This window comes from Schistocerca nitens, chromosome 4, assembly GCF_023898315.1.
Source record: "Schistocerca nitens isolate TAMUIC-IGC-003100 chromosome 4, iqSchNite1.1, whole genome shotgun sequence".
Lineage (NCBI taxonomy): Eukaryota > Metazoa > Arthropoda > Insecta > Orthoptera > Acrididae > Schistocerca > Schistocerca nitens.
This window is the reverse complement of record NC_064617.1, coordinates 425023508-425029507: the sequence shown is the minus strand read 5'-3', so window position 1 is coordinate 425029507 and position 6000 is coordinate 425023508.

The following is a 6000-nucleotide window of genomic DNA, read 5'->3' as shown; positions in this document are numbered from 1 at the left end:
AAGCACAACTTGATTATCAAGGTTCCAGTTTCAGTGAGAAATTCACAATGCACTGCAGTTATGTGTATGATGATGATGATGATGATGAAAATATAAGAAGTGCTCATCTGTGATGAGATGTACAAAAAGTATAACAACTTGTTCAGTTTTTAGACAAAGTCCCTATTCAGAGCTATGTTACACAAACCCCTGTCACTGGTAGTCAGTCTCCCCTGCTCCCACTCCCTCTCCCCCACTCTCCCTCTCCCCTTCCTCATTCCTCTCCCTCCTGTGCATGTGCATGTACACTGTGAGGGAAGGTAGAGGCCCCTGGTCTGGTGCACTTGCTGTGCTGCTGTTGTGACTGTTTTAGTAGCAGCTTTGTTTGTCTGTGAGCTGTTGTCGCTTCTGACATACTCTCATCAGCTGACGGAATTAAACTCAGATCAGTTTAGTTATGCTGTAGACATATATTCCTGGGTGGTAGGATCTAATTGCAGTATCACTGTGATCCATAAGAGAAAATAGCTTGCTTGACACAATAACAAAAACTTGGAAACAGTCAGGAGTTTCACACGAAAACTATGTAATTATCCACGTTTGTAATGATGAAAAATCACATTGCTGTTCTTTGTAGCACCATCTGCTTTATTGGTTCAAATTTGCACTTGATCACCTAAGGAATTAAAAATCTAAAATGAACAAAATTTTATAAAGGGAAACATGGTCCATATTACACTGTAATATCCTTAATTAATTGTGCGACTGGCCGATTTTGATGTTTATATCATTTCAAGCACACATGAATAACCATCACAATTTACGCACATGTGCTTGAAAATGACATAAATGTCAAAATCAGCTGAACGCATGATTAATAAATAATATTAAAGCTTGTTACTGTCCTACAGTCCACCCCGATAGCTGAGTGGTCAGTGCGGCGGTCTGTCACGCCAAGGCGGCCGGATTCGATTCCCGGCTGGGTCGGAGATTTTCTCCGATCAGGGACTGGGTGTTGTGTTGTCCTCATTACCATTTCATCATCACCAGTGGAGGGCAACGGGAAACCACCACTGGAATTGCTTCCCTAGACGCTTATGTGGTGGACCTCACTGACGAGGCTTCCCCCATGACAAGACCTGCCGTAAGGCAGAACACAAAGGTTTCTTTTGTCCTACAGACCATACGTTCCATTACAACCATTTTTAGAAGCTGCAAAAACAAAACTGTCTCCAAATTATTCTCTGTTAGCATAATTACAATGAAGCAACTCGTTTTGGGTCAACCCTGCCTCGTCCGTCTGAGATAGGGTTCCCTAACACACTGAAATGTCTGTCACTTGTCACATCTGAGGCTGAAATACAAAACATTTTTCACACTAAATTAGCCTGGGAAAGAGACAACTGTTATGCTTCCATCTCTCAAGTGGACTGTTGTCACCAATAACTTTTTTTTTTGCGGGTGTGACTGACACACTCCTGGTAGCCTGAAATATTTAGTTACCACAAAAACAGATTAACATATTATTGTCATGTTATAATTATGTGAATAAAACCTTCTCAGTTTTGAAGCCTAATAAATTCAAATAAAATTCTTGAGCGTTCGATGGACATCATCATTAGGAGTAAAACCACTGACTACTGGGGCTAGCACAGCTTTTCCGCTTACGTAGCAATGATTGTGTTCTTTGGCACCAATCTCTGAGGCTGCATTCAGGCTATGTATGTGGAAAACCTGGCCTACCCCAGCAGTCAATCATTTTACTCCTGACAACGATGGCGGTTATGGCCAATGAAAGCTCGAGAGTTTTATTCGAATTGACACAGCTTTCAAACCAAGAAGATTTTATTGAGACATTCTGCCATGAAAGACTCAGAGACCTGTTATAATTTTGTTCTAGCTGATCAGGAACTGATATTTCATAGCTTATTTGACACACGGCATTTAATGACCCTCCTCTATCACAAACAGCCAGGGCAACCACAGAAATGTCACTGTTCTAAGCAACATCTGATCTTTGGCTTTTCCCTTCTATGAGATGGAGACAGCACTCTTTCAGCATATGTAGTATCTACACTTAATAGACAATAATATGACAATGCTGCCAAAATAAACAGGCATTTTGCAATTTAATGAAATTTTCAAAGCTGGACACAGGCCTTGCATTAAACAAGAAAACTGAGTCTATAGTAATTTAAACATACCTCTGTATCTTCAGGCCCTGTATTACAATGATTTTTCTGTTTGTGCACCCATACTCCCCCCCCCCCCCAAAAAAAAAAAAAAAAAAAAAAAAAAATTGGACTGTTAGAAACTTCTAGCCCTCCAACACTTCAATTGCATCTCTGAATGGTTCAAAATATCAAGAGTTCTTTTGCAGTGTTGTTGTCACAACCAGTATATTTTTCAGGGATACCTCTCACCAGAAGCATTTCCATGATTGTATCATACTGCCTAACTACAGACTAACATTAAAAACAATCTGTTCCAACAAGTTTCTATTTCATGCTTCAAGCTTGTCTGTATCGAATTCACACCACCAGCTTTCTTCATGAATTGGACAGTATCTTTGGCAGCACAGGTCATGGAATAAACCACTGGAACCTCATTTTTCAAATTATTATTATCCAAAATGTGTGTAAGGGACTGAGTTACCCATGTTTTGAATAGATGCATGATGTTGAAAGCATTGCAGTACCTTGCTTATATTGTCACCTCAGTCAGTAACAAATGAAATCTTATTAAAATGCTCAGGATTCACTCATAAGTTGAATAATGTTTCTTCTATGTAGTTCTTAATCAAATTCCCCAGACGTTTTTCACAGAAAAGTGAGTTGTCACCAGTACCATATTTTGCAGTGGCTAGTCTTGATAAACAAAGAGCGCACAATAAATAAATAACACATTTTCAGATATTTATTGGTCCATATATCCACTGCACATCCACACACATTCATCCCTATGGCATGGATAATGCTGGATGACAAACTCGCTCACATTTCATTGGCATGGCTCAGTGTTTCGTGGTACTGTTGTAGGACAATGCAAAATATTACAGACACTTACATGTTCCAATTCTGAACCAACATTTGCAAATCACTGACATAAAATGCAAAATCCTACACCTGATATTAATGTAAATGGATGAAGACATCTGGCCACATTTCTATGCACCTTCTTAATTACCATACCTTTCACATTCACGGATGTTGGTAATGTTGCAGACCTTACACTTTGTCATGTTCTGTAGACAAATGTCTTCAGATGTGTGGTGGCAGATCTGTGAGACAGGAGAGCAGAGCACTTGACACAGTACACACAGGCAAAATCCTTATCAGTTGACTAATGAAACTTTCTCCCAAACATTGTTATGGCCACTGTCTTCTGCACTCAGGGTAGATGCTTTTGAATCAAGTTTCTGTTTCACTGTCTCCTTCATCTCACTTTAAAGTGCCATGATCATACAGACATCTACTGGCCAGCACTCGGGTAACTACAGTAGACATATGTCCATTCAGTCATGAGATGCTCCAATGAGCACAGAGGAAATTGAGTGCATTTGCTCCCAGCATCCAAAGCACTGTATTGACATCTGCCAGACTCAGCAAAACTACATGCACCAAGAAATTTGAGCAAGCATGAATGTCAGGTGTGGACCTCTGTTTCCTATATTCATCTTATAAAATGCTGGTCCTGGATTACACTTTACACAAATAACCCAAAAAGCAGCTTCCAAAACACATTTTACTAACCTTTAATTGTGCCAGTCAATGTTAAAATTTAGAAGTCATGAAAATAATCCTTTAACATGATCAAATGTGAAGTCTTGCAAGCAAGAAAGTGTTACACATGACTCCAACACTGAACAAATGTTTTAATGTGTATTTCTTGTCTCTACAGTTCAAGGGCTATTAATTAACTGCATTTTTATTGCTTACTTTTATTGATATCCAACAGGATTTTCTCAGTTCCTCTCTTTGCACATTTAGATTTTTAGTTTTCAGTGTCAGTCTAACATTATTGGTTTATAAATAAAAATATATTTTGTGAACACAACTTTTTGTTCCATAGCAAATGATGTTTAGCAACAGGGGGACATTAACCAGCTTTATTGTTTTTCATATAACTTTGTTTGTTTAGGAAGATAATGAACTGCAATATGTCTTTTTTTTAAAGAGAGAGAGAGAGAGAGAGAGAGAGAGAGAGAGAGAGAGACGAGAAAAGAAAAGAAAAACCACCCTGTATATTTTATTCAGTAATCCACTTTATGAAATAAATCTTGTTACCTTACTTTTGAATTAACCACTTAGGTCACATGACATGTTCTCACACTCACCACTTCAGTTGTATCAAAAATTGTTATTTTAGAATCTTTTTCTCTTCTTGGATAATTTTATGCGGACTACCATGCTTGTGCAGGTCCTTTTTGAAGTGTTCAATTTTCTTACTTCCAATATTGAGAAACTAAACATAGTTTGACTTCTTTCCATTCTCAAATAGATCCTCAGTGTATTCTTTTGAGATTTGGATTCCATACTCTTATTTATTTTCTGCTTCAGGAGCACATCAATACGGTTTTATCAAACACTGATGTGTTTCTTCTCATGAATTTTTCATTTATATCTTTCTTATATGTGATAAATAGGATTAGAATGTTCCTTATTTATTTTACTTGCCTGTAGGAGTATCTCTTCACTTACTGGCAGTTTACCACTTACTGCTACTTTGTGGGTTATTTGTTTGCCTTTTAAATACTTTATTCTTAATAGTGCTTATTCTGTCAACAATGACTAGTATATCAAGATAAGCACCTTACTGTTTCAGTTCCTGATTGTTCTGTAGTATGACTTTGTTTCACTACTTTATTCGATTTGTGAAGTCATTTGCGAGAAATACTCCTCTGTCTCAGGATTTCTATATAGTATACCTATTCAGACTGATATTTTCAATGACAGTAGATGGGATTTTGGGACTTTGATAATAAAAAATTCTGAAGATACTCCTTTTACAGTTTTCTTTTTGCATGTTTTTCTACTGTTACCCCTTGTCTATCTTGATCCTTCTGGTCTTTTTTCTTTTAATTAATTATTGAAATTTAAGTTTCTTACGTGTATTTATGGCAGCAGTATATGAGGTAGGGATTACAAGACTATATACACCTAATTGAATATAAAAACACTCCAAAAGTTTCACTACCTGGATGATAAACCATGTATTCCAGTCTTCTCTGTACCATTTAGATGAAAAAAGAATGCCTCATTCATTCATTCACGGTGTTCCGAACATTCCATCTTGATGGAGAATCTTTAGGGATATGGAATGACTCAAGGTATACAGTAGCCAAGGGAAGCAACTTTTACAGACTGCAGTAATAAGTAAATTTTGTTAAATTAGTATACATGCTAGTTTAACATAGAACTACTTACACAAAATTGCAGCTTCCTCAATTATATAGTTCTTTTTCTCCTAGCTTAATATTTACTTGACCACACTGAGATTAGCATACAACAGTTATAACGACTGTGGCATGTTTACAATTTATATTCCTCCTTGTCATGCAGCTGACAGGAATATTCAATCTAGGGACCTACACAATCAGATAATTTGCAGAAGTAGAGGTTAATAAGGTATATTATTAATTTTCTTTTGAATTGATGCAAATTCCCAATCTCTTGCTTAATGCCAGTAAAATCTTTGGTACTGCCATACAGAACTTCACTGCAATCCCTAGCCAAGGAGACAAAGCTTATATGGATATTATACTTGTATTCATGTATTGGAAAGTAATGGTAAGAATTCCAAGACTTTAGAAGCCTCTGCTGCATGTATGTTATCTATTTTACAGAGTATTGCTACTAGTTATATCTGCTGAATTAAATATTTCATTGACCTTAGACATTGTGCCAGAAGATAAGTTCCTGAGATAATGGGGAATAAAAGCGTATAAATAAATCAACACTTTTGTCTTTCAGTCAACATAATAACAGATATATCTAAGTGCAAAACAGGCCAGATTGAGCT